General features: G+C 37.8%; 1 protein-coding gene across 6 annotated transcripts in view; it reads right to left on the reverse strand.

The window, feature by feature from the left end:
• Nucleotides 1–230: 230 nt before the first annotated feature.
• The window catches only part of LOC136858385 (E3 ubiquitin-protein ligase Arkadia), a 321,712-nt gene continuing 309,845 nt past the window's right edge, over nucleotides 231–12,097 (reverse strand). For all 6 annotated transcript variants that reach the window (XM_067137889.2, XM_067137892.2, XM_067137888.2 and 3 more), the window contains one exon: nucleotides 231–1,989. The gene's annotated coding sequence lies outside the window, so the exon portion shown is untranslated. The remainder of the gene's footprint in view (nucleotides 1,990–12,097) is intronic.

Below are 12,097 nucleotides of genomic sequence, written 5' to 3' on the forward strand. Positions count from 1 at the left end.
GCTACCTATTCCTAAAATTCATGTCGTATTTTATCGCTTTTAGGTCAGATTTGCTTGCATATTTGGTACTTCTTTAGGTCATAAACTTCTGAATGCTAGTCATTATACATTTAAAATAAACACTTCAATGAACATATTATTTAATTAGTCCAGTAATGTAAAGAGTTACATTTCAACTAGTAAGATCCTTGAGTAAAGTTTCATTACTGTCAAAAAGCAGTTCAACCATATTTCCTTTTTTTTTTTTTTTTTTCTTTCTTTCTTTCTTTCTTTCATTCATTACTTTATTTACGCACTCTTACAATAATAAAACGGGTTTTTAGTTTCTGCACCTGTACTAATAAGTAAAGATGTCATTAAAGCCGGAAATGGGGCAACTACAAAAACACACTTGTATTAAGTTTGTTTTTGTTTTGTAATAGCAAATAGAGTCTGGGTTAGATGACTGGAGTGAATAAAGGAGGATTAAAGGACAGCAATGCAGAGGGACAGATAGAAGATGGTGATTAGACTCTGTATATTATAAAAATAGAGAGATGAAGTTACACACAATAAGAAGATTAAGATTAAAAAATGGATACACAAGTCATCGGCAGAATCAATTTCATGGTATACTAAATTAGTACAGCATAGGGATGTACCAATGCATGCGAAAAGAATAATATAAAAATCATATTGTGTACCTATCAGATATGTGGTCAAGATCTGGCCAATGACCAAGAGGATGTCAATTGCAATGAGGTAGCAGAAATTCAATCTTTGAAGTGTATGGTACAGAAGAGGTGTCAGGTTAAAGATGAAGGCATATAGAAAGAAACAGAAGTGATAGATAAAATGTAGAATACCTGATCAAGCTGATTTAGCATTTCAAGTATTCTAAGAAGACTGAATAACAAAACAAATTGCAGGAGTAAAAATGAAAGGAAAGAGAGCAGAGAAAAACTCAGGAGTACAGTGAATGGACTTTAAGAACAGAATACAACAATATAATCTAGTCTGGAACATGGAACCAATGAGGAATGGTAGAGAGAGTGAAGTAGAGAGGATCTATATCAGACTATATCCAATTGCATCCAGAGAAAGGAAAGTGATTAGTTTATTCACACGATTGTCAACAAAATGTCTAAAAGCACAAATCTATAATGAAAATATTTCCTAATTTTTCTATATGAAAACTAACAGGAGCCAGATATTGCAGCAGAACCAAAGGGCTATTTAACCGAGTATAAAATTTATAAATTGTATTTTTTTACAATTTGCTCTGTTACCAGTAAAATAAATTTCAGTCATGGATGGAATATATTAAAACACGAGAATAAGAACATAATTTATAATGCTATTTTACTATTGTATTATACACTACAATGACAAGACTGTTTTTACCACCACCTCGAGCTTCAATTGCTGTTAAACCAGTTTAGAGTGCTTGCTCACAAACACTGATATGGTGCAGATTCTAGAAATGTCAAAACTTCATTATCCACTTAATATTCTTTCCTTTTACTCCTAAAAACAAACACGAGACCAAAACAAATACAGTGGAACTTTCTGTTTTCTCTGTGATGTGACTGAAGTTTTTAAGTTTAATTACGGGGATTCAACAGCCTTCAGAATTACAGTTAGGAACAAAATCTGGCCCTATATTATAAAAACCTTTTGGATTTTAGGTAATATATGCCAATATACACAGCCTAAAAGGCAAAAGATCTCCTTAATAATGGTTCCAACAACAAAGCACTTGCCAAATGAAACACAAAGTTTTTCTTCCTTTTTTTTTCCTTCGAAAAAATTCACCAGAATAGGATGGTTGACCTAGGATGTCACCCCTTTTACTAGCATAAAGGGTGAATGAAGCATTGAAGTTGCTGAAGTTTCTGTCCACATGAAATAGTAACTTCTCACCTATTTCCGAAATTACCTTGCTTGGCATCTACTACCTAAGAAGCAGATCATGGGAAACTTGGGAAACCTCTTCAGAATGGTCAAAATCTGTAACAAACATGCAGTTCTGTAATAATTATTCATTAATACATTTTTTAAATTATCAAATATTTAAATGGAAAGTTTCAAGGGCATAGCCATTTTTTTTCAACTACTGTAATTATCTATATCAAAAGGCCTCAGTAAAACTGATTTTCTTTACTAAAACTGCCTTTAATTAATTTATACAACTGTTTTGACATCCATATGCAATGAAGAGGAAGTAGCTTACAAACACAAGCTGATTTCTAGAATGAAGAATGAAAGTTAGTGCTCTGTAAAGGAAGACTTTGATCATGATGAGAGGTAACAAACCAACCAAGAGAGTGATAAGAACAGGAAATGAACCTCTTGGAATATAACCCCACTGAGGCGACTGGATCCACGAAAAGAATGTGAGGTAGTGCGGTGATGCAAGTGCAATGCACAGAAATACCATATAGTCCAGTTCACTTCAACTGTTGGCTGTCACGTAGCTTCTACTGTGCTAGTGATGGAGCGTAAAGCTAACAAATATATGAACCAGTTCTGCATGTCAATTACAATGTCATTAAGGGTATTTTTTTCAATTTGCTTTCACGTTGCACCGACACAGATAGATCTTATGGCAACAATGGAATAGGAGAAGGGCTACGAGTGGGAAGGAAGTGACCCTGGCCTTCCTGTTTCGAAAATAGTAAACCACGGGAAACCATCTTCAGGGCTGCCAACAGTAGGGTTTGGATCCACTATCTCCTGAATGCTCGCTGACAGCTACACGACTCATTAAGTTTTGCCATCGAGAGAGGAAGGAAGGTATGTAAATACCCTTTACAAATGCACACAATGTGCCATTGACTATCGGCTGTAATAAGAAAACAATATGTAAAATATGAAGAGAGGGCCAACTTGAAGAAAGTGGAATGAGTAAAATTAGATCATTTTGTAAAATGGGCAAACTGCTTGCAAATACAATTATACTGGACGATATGAATAAGTGTATTATTCTAAGGAAATTTCAGGAATATTTTGAGATTAAAATGAAGTTCCATCATGGAAATTATTCTGCAAGCAAGAAATTAATTTCACAGGAGTCAAGAGAAATGCTTAGAAACATAGTGAAGTCAACTGGATTTAAATAGAAAAATGTACGAATAAAAGGCATTTATTTTATGAATATGCTGATATAGTGGCCTAGAGGACATTATTTCTTAGAAAACTAAAAAGAAACAAAATGGAAGGAAATAAAACTGGTTGTATACATGGATACAATATACATACATACATACATACATACATGGCTGCTGGAATTACAAAATTCCAAACTGTGTTGCATATTTTAATTTATATCACAGTTTCCTTCTTAACTTATTTTCCTTTTTTTTTTTTTTTTTTGCATAATAGAGAATCCGTGGAATAGTCATTTTTGTGTGTTTGTATCAGTCTATGTTCATGTAATTTAAGAAAAGACCAACAATATGAAATTTAAACACATGTTATGATAAGTAAAAAAGAAAAAATCTATGAATCATTGTCTTACAGATATAAACCATGAAATATCTACAACAAATATAAAGCATGTAACGATTTACATAATGGCAATGATCGTGGAGTTGTGTACATGATGTTTAGTGCTTCAGTTTTTCTCCTCGGCTAACTGTACTGCAATGCTATCATGTTTGTTACTAGTGGTACTGTGCTGTGCAGGACTCCACCTTGGGGTATTAGTGAAGAACTTTAAATATTTTGGCAACGTGTTGTTATAGGATGGAAGTTACATGGAGAAATTAATTTGAGAAGACGACAATCTGCAAATTCTACCTGTGTGAAACACACTGCATGGAACAAGGATGTGCCAATGAGGTGCATGAAGGTTTTACACTCCTATTAATTTAGACTTACTTTGACCATGCTTCAGCAGACTGGACCCTGACTAAGCAAAACCAAAGTATGATCCAAGAAGCCAAAATGAGATTTTTGAGGAGCATACACGGAAAGCATGACGAGACAGAAGACAAAAAGAGGAAATAAAGAGAAGAGTGGGAGTTCATAAACTTCAAGAAGAGATAGCAACGCTGAAGTGTTTTGGACACATGATTCGAATGCCAAGCAAGAGAATTACAAAGCATTCATGGATACAGTGACTGCAAAGAAGCCTAGAGGATGGCCTAGAATGAGATGAAGGAGCTCTGTAATGGACTGTATTAAAACTAGAAGAGTGGTGCAAAAATCAAGCAAGGCGGAGGGCTTCGGTTAAGGAAATGGATGAATTTTTTTACAAGTTACTTTATATTGCACCGACACGGATAAGTCTTATGGCAACAATATGATAGGAAAGGGCTAGGAGTACGATGGAAGTGGCTGTGGTCTTAATTATAGTACAGCCGCAGCATTTGCCTGGTGTGAAAATAGGAAAACCATCTTCAGGGCTGCTGACAGAGGGGTTTGAACCCACTATCTCCTGAATGCAAGCTCACAGTTGTGTGCGCCTAATAACCGCAAGACAAACTCGCTCGGTGGAATGGATGAAGAAAGATGCTCTAGGGACATGAACCAATGCCAAACAGAATGCATTTAAAATAAATACATGGAATCTAGAAACAGTTTGATAATAGTACAAATGCCGTACTTAAATGAATGTGCTACAATATAGACTGGTCGGGATTAACAGCATAAATATAATTAAGAGATGAAGCACGAGCATAGTACATATAGTATAGCATATTTACATCACTCTTTAGTATGGAAGAATTGAGGAAAGGTTCAACCTGTTCAATACTAAGTATGTCGTATAAGATGTTTACAACATGTTATTTATTGTTTCTAGTACCAGTTTTGACGCATAGTGGCGTCGTCTTCAGCTATAAGTTACAAAGTGGGCAGGGACATAATACATGCAATGCAAAGTACAAATGGTTAACATTTTTTACATTTAGAGCTAAATAACAATGGGTAAAATATGATGGAGTAAAGTAGCGCATAACAGGCGTTATAGTCTAATATGGTACATTGGTATTTTACAATAAAATTGGTCTGATGAATGAGAGTAAAAATCTTGGTATAAAATAAAACAAAACGATGAGATAAAACATCTGTTAATATCAATGGAGATATGTAAGTCAAGGTCCAGTGTTGTGTGTGGTTGGCAAGGCCATGAAATATTTGTTTATGGCCGGTACGCCTAAAGTTGGGTGGTTGAATAAGGTTGAATTTTAAATTAAAGTTGTTCAGCTCAACATAGGTAGTGAAGCCTAAAAAGAAAGAAAAGCTAAGGTAATAAAGTGGATTGCTTGAGATAGGTTAAAATAAATTCGCGGCCATATGTGTTGGAATATGGAACTCACCTTGTTCAGCGTACTTGTTGTGCGTGAATGGGTATGAGTGAGTTGGGTGTGTGGTAGAGGGGAGGTGGAAGGGGCAGAAGAGGAGAGGGGGTGAAGGGGAAGGGAGAAAGGAGGGGAGAGGAGATGGGAAGGCGGAGTTTAAGGTGGGTCAGGGGGATGAAGTGTTGGTGGTGTGCGACGTAGGAGAGTGTTGTGCAGAGCATAAAAGATTGATTTCTTCTTCGCAGATTTGATGCCTCTAAAGACTTTGATTAGGAAGTCGACAGGAATATTAGGTTTTTCTGATATTTCTTTGAGGTTCAGATTGGGATTGAAAAGTTGGTCTAAATGAATAAAACAGTTTGCCGTAACGTCGAGCAAGGGGCCTTTGTTTATGTTCTTGAGAATTTCTAGGTCTTGTTTTATGGTACTGAAATTATGTTTAGAGTCATGGATGTGTTGGCCTATTGCCGAAAACCTATTGTACTTAATGGCATTGACGTGTTCTAAGTATCTAACTTTGAAACTTCTTCCGGTCTGTCCGATGTATGAGGAAAAGCAGTTAATGCATTTGAAACGATAAACACCTGATTGCAAAAATGTCGGATTTGTTTACTGACTTGGAATTTTGATATTATGTTTCTTAAAGATGTTAGTTACACTGTATATGTTTTCATTGAAGGTGAAGGTGGCATACAGGGTGGGATTTGGTCTTTCTTTGGTTAATGTTGACTTTGTTCTACGTTTACATTTGTTGATAATGCATTCTATGAATGAGGAATTATATCCGTTATACTTAGCAATGGCACGTATTCAGTTCTTTCTTTAGATTTTCCTCAGATAATGGTATTTTTAGTGCTCGGTCTACCATACTGTAGTAAGTGGTGGCCTAATGTGTGTATGGGTGTGTGGAGTCTCTTCTGATAGTTGTTGCTGTTTGTTTTGGTTTTCTGTAGATACAGTGGAACCTCGATTATCCGTTCCCGGAAAATACGTTTTCCCAGAATATGCGTTCAAATTACGTGGTCCCGCGAGCATCGTAATTAAATCACGTTGTAAAAGTCCCGCATTATCCGTTTCTTGAAGAAACTCTTTCCCGGATCAACCGTCCAGAAATTCCAGTCCCATCAATGCTAAATCCTTGATCAATCGTTTTTTAATGAACTGTATCTCACGAAAGAACGGCTATGGCATATTTATGGATCTTGGCGTTAACGCCCCGTCACTGCGATAATTAAAGCAAGTACTGTACCGGTACTAGAAAAGCGATCGGCGGTGAACTTGCGTAAAAGACCATCTTAGCATCGCATTCGGGTGGTATTGTTTAGAGAATCTCGGAAAATCATAAAGCAGAGGGTGCCCACAACAATTGCAAGGAGACACGGCGCATTTCGACAGCTCTGCTTGAAGACGGAACGAGTTTCGCCATATGTTCGCACTTATAAAACGTCCATATTATGTCCAGGGTTAGATGTTTATATTTTTTCGATCATACTGCCGAAGAGGTTTTTGGCACTTTGCTCAGGGCACTGCAGAGTAACTGGGCTTTCAGGCAGGAATCGAAACTGCTCCTTCTTAACACAAATTCAGTACCTTTTGATATTATCGTACATGATATGTTAGCGAGACCAAAACAGATGTTGCACCCTACCAACGAGCTAGAATAACATAGAGAGGCGGAAGCGCTGCCTGGGTGAACCTAATAGAACGAACGTCCGCCATGTTTCCTGTTGTCACACAAGCAAGGGGGCATGGCCTTTAAATGACGAAAAGTGTGGAAAATGTGCATTTTAGAATTGCTGGGGGAGAATTGAAGTCCGTTGCCGAAAGCTTGAAGCATGAAAGCGAATACCGCCACTTCATCATATTGCGGCACGAGGCCAACATCACGATCAGTTGATTGTAGGGTAGTTCAAAATCGCACAGTGACATACGAATAGGCCTCGAAATCGGAACAAGAGCGTTACCCTGCTTGGCTGTTGTGGTTAAGCGTAAATTACAACAAAAATGATGGACATAAATATTTATGACAGAAAACCTTAAAATCATAGGGACCTATAATAGGTTGCAACCTCATTCTGTTCATATTTTTAAAATTATTGCATCCTCATGAGTACTGTGTTCCTTTCTTAATCTGTTTACCCTCCCGGGTTGGTTTTTTCCATGGACTCAGCGACGGATCCCACCTCTACCACCTCAAGGACAGTGTTCTGGAGCGTGAGACATTGGGTCGGGGGATACAACTGTGAGGGAGGGCTGCACCTGCTATGCTGAACAGGGGCCTTGTGGGGGGGGGGGAGAAGGAAGCGGCCGTGGCCTTAAGTTAGGTATCATCCCGGCATTTGCCTGGAGAAGTGGGAAACCATGGAAAATCACTTCGAGGATGGCTGAGGTGGGAGTTGAACCCACTTCTACTCAGTTGACCTCCCCAGGCTGATAGAATCCCGTTACAGCCCTCGTGCCCCTTTTCAAATTTCGTGGTGGAGCTGGGAATCGAACTCGGGCTTCCAGAGGTGGCAGCTGCTCACGCTAACCAGTGCACCACAGGGGCGGCCCATGAATACTTTACCACAATAATCGTTTAGTGTAATTATTTATTATAATATAGGGGGGATATCATGTTTCTCCCATTACCATATCATACTAGGATTACTAGCTTGAAAGTTGTCCATTATGAAGTGTGGCACAGTTTTAAAAACCAAGGCAACAGACATCTACAATAAAGGCTGTATACATTTCAAAAATAGCAGTAAAATGCTGTATTTATCATACTTGGTGTATGTTTGAACGAAATAAGTGATTTTTTGTGGTTACGTTTTCTTGGTGGTGGGCGTTCCATTTCCTTTATTTGTAAATGTGAATGAAAATTAAATAGGGCTGGAAATGTACAGAGCATAAGCAACTGAATTGAGTGGGATACCATTTATCACTTTTCGCCCTCACAACGCATTGTTGGGTTAATTCCTTGTTCTTTAAACGAAATCTGAAACAAAATTCGACAAATAATTACCGTGGCTATCCGTACTTTCGCTAAGTAAACGATAAAATGGATTTAATTACAAACAGAAATGACAAAAAGGAATCTCGGCTATAATTCAGTAATACTTACTTAAAGTACGATATATCCTTGGTTTTATTACTCCGATTAGTACAACCATACGCTGAGCTTACGGCTGGCATTCTTGAAAGCGAGAATCTATCTTTTCACTTCTTAAAACTTAGGGAATTAAATTGGCATGCACAATCTCCCTGTCACCTCAGCATATGCTCTCGCGCCAATTTGCTTTGTTTTGACAACCGTTAACATGGCTGCCCCTTATCAACTTGCTTCAAGCAGGGAGCGCTGATGTCAGGTATACAGCCCCTCTATGTTATTCTAGCTCGTTGCAGAAAGAAAGCCATGGGAGGTCTTGGGACTGCCTATTACTGTTTAGGTCCTGATGTAAGACTGGGAATGTTACGTTTTTGTGTTAAAATACCAAAAACTGCAGTCGTCTTATTTGCGCATGTTACATTTTAAATGGTTGGTATCATTTCAAACTCGTATTGACATGTGCAGCGAGCGCGCTTTCCAGATGACCTCAAGGTCACGAATAACCGTAATTTCTGAAGTTTTTTCATTTCTTTTATCTTTCCAATTTGATTGGATTTGTGACGCGCAGAATTGAATATAATGCATTCGAGAACTTTTAAGAATCGATACTTACATTCGAAACCATGTTTTCAAGTTCAACATAACCTTTAAAAGTCGATGTAGGCCTAATTTGCGTGGTACGAGATTTCCAGAAACTGACTACGAATAGTATACCGGAGACCAAATTACAATGAAAGATTAAGAAATGAACGGATTTCGCCATCATTTTGGGTGCTTTTGTATCTAATGTGCTTTATTTTATTAGATGAATTAAAAACTACTTGTAGTCGATTGTCGTTTGGCTTGGCGTTATTAGATTTTTCGAAGTTTGGCTAGCCTAATCAAAGTTGCTGAACTGAAAGAAGTTTTCACGGGAAGCTGACGAAGATTCCCCTGTAAAATTGAATATAAAGTACCGAGATTTTGAACTCGCGTACCGGTAATTAATGCGGTTTCGCGGTCTAACATGCCCGCCTCTCATCCAGAGGGCCCGGGTTCGATTGCGACCAGGTCAGGCAATTTTACATGGATATAAGTCTGTTTCCAGGTCCACTCAGCCTACGTGAATACCTTTAATTGTGGAGCTATCTAATGGTGAGATGGCGACCCCGATCTACAGAGCCAGGAATATTTGCCGAGAGGATTCGTCGCACTGACCATGTGCACCTCGTAATCTGCAGGCCTTCGGGCTGAGCAGCGGTCGCTTGGCAGGCAAAGTCCCACTGGGGCTGTAGTTTGGTTTGGTTTAGGAGTTTTTGTAAGATTATAATAATACATATTTAATTTTTGTGATGTTTAGCGAAATTGTTGATGGTTTTCATTCATTCCCGGATTTTCCGTTTTCCCGTGTTGTACGTTTTATTTTCATGGTCCCTCGAAAAACGGAGAATCGAGGTTTCACTGTATTATATTCCGATGAGGAAGGCAGTCTCTTAATTGTGAAGTCTAAAAAATTTATTGAGTTACTGGACTCGGACTCCAATGTAAATTTTATATTAGAATCTATATTGTTTGTTAAGGGTGGTAGCTGCATTTAAGGTTCTGTCATTTAGAATAACCAGTGTCGAAATTTATGAGCTTCATATCCGTACTGATGACTCACACAAATGTAAAGAGGAGAAGAACAATAATAAACAAGTACTGATTAGGTGGAGTTTTTCTCTTCTTTGCATTTGTAACCAGAGTGTCATCGACATATCCGGACCAAAATAGTATGTTTGAGAAAATGTTATTAATTGTCGTGTATCCTAGGGAATCTATGTATATCTCAGCCAAAATTCCCGAGGCCAGCGAGCCCATAGCCAGTCCATCTTGTTGGTCAAATGTGAAATAGTTGTTGTTAACCACTAGTTTTAGAACCTGCATGAAATCTTGGATCTCGAGTTTACTTAGCCCACTATGTGCTTTTAGGTTATTATGGATTATGGGAAAGGGCTTTTTCGTGTTGATGCTGGGATACATATTGTTGATATCAAATGAATGAAGGGTGTAAAATGGTTGTATTTTAAATGTGTCCAGTTTTTTGATTAATTCAATGGTGATTTTTACAGATTTATTTGACTGAAATTTATAATTTTTACTAAGGAATTTCTGAATGAATTAGGCCAATTTGTATAATGGGCTAGGTCTATAGTTAATAATGGGGTGGCGTATGAGGACGCCGGTCTTATGGATTTTGGGGAAAGCTTTGGCGGTAGGCAGACCGGGATTCATATTAAGTAATCATGTGTTTTCTTGTTCTGTAAAAAGGAATAATGTATTTTTAAAAATTTGTTTTAAAAGATGTTGGATTTGCTGAGTCAGGTCTTATTTAAATATTGAGAAGGAGCCATTACTGAAAAATCTTTGTTTTTTCAATATAATAGGTTTTATCCCTGACAACGGTCGTATTGCCCTTGTCGGCTTTTGTAATAATAAGGTCATGATATTTAATTTTCTTCTTGAATTTAGTGATATGTTCTCCTTCAGGGAAGGTTTCTTTGTATATGCTGCTGTTAGTGGGTGTTGTTTTGCTTTTTAGGTTATGGATTTTGTTTAGTTTCATTTTGACGTCCAATCTGACTGTATCTTGTAAGTCTAAAGGCATTTTCTTTATGGCTGTTTCTGATTCTATGACTAGTGTGGTAGCGATGTTAACTTTATTTGGATCTCGCCAATTGTATTTTGGACGTTTTTCAAGGATCTCATTTTCCTTGTCCGGATAGTTTTATTTTTGTCAGGTTAACTATTGGGGGGTAAAAATGTTCTATTAACCCGTATGTGCCTACTGTCGACATTTGTCGACGTTAATATCGGAATATTGTCGATTTTATATCGGTAAACCGGAAGAATATTTTTGAGGTGCATTGTTTACAGTTCATTGTTTAATACTTACTGCACAGCACGAAAACAAGAAACACTCGGTTTCGCGCCTTACTGCATGGCTGCGTATGAAATATCAATCCGTATAAACTCAAGAGGATGACGCTTCCATCGCGGTGAGTAATATTTTCTTATGATATTGTTAGTGTTGAAAGTAAGATCAGACTGGTGTGTTAAACGTAATAAAGAAACATGCCTTTAACAGATTTTGAATTAATTTATGGCTTATTTATAGTTACTTTTGTCTAGCAGAACATAAAAGTTCACGTCGACATACTGTATGTCGACAGTGGGTGCGAATGGGATTGCGTCAGGACTGATACAGAATTTTCATTTATTCTTCTCAGATTGACCGTTGAGCAGATCGTAAGCATCCTGGAGGAATCACAAGACATCCTAGATGCTAATACATACACAGAACCACCTGAAAATGCTTTCCATAGTGACAGGGATAGTGATGATTATGAGTCAAGTGGAGATGTAAACAGACTCCTGGTAATAAACTCCGGGCTGGTGCTGAACTAGTGTGTTCAAAAATAAGTGAACTTTACTGTTTGACCCCAAAGGGCAAAGAGGAAAATTTAGACCTTCTTGGCTTTACACGGTACATCGTTAGGGCATATATGCGATCTTGTGCCGCTACACGTCCTAACGCAGGAAGACCGAGTACAAAAGTATCTTCACGCGTGTTGCCAGAAGTGCTTTTCGATGGGGTATCAATCCACTGTATTAAGCTTTTCTTTCTTTTTAGGCTTCACTACCTATGTTGAGCTGAGACAACTGGCGGAGTTTGTTCTACATAGCGCAAGGTTCAATGGAT

The sequence above is a fragment of the Anabrus simplex genome, chromosome 1 (assembly GCF_040414725.1).
Source record: "Anabrus simplex isolate iqAnaSimp1 chromosome 1, ASM4041472v1, whole genome shotgun sequence".
NCBI classification, from domain to species: Eukaryota; Metazoa; Arthropoda; class Insecta; order Orthoptera; family Tettigoniidae; genus Anabrus; species Anabrus simplex.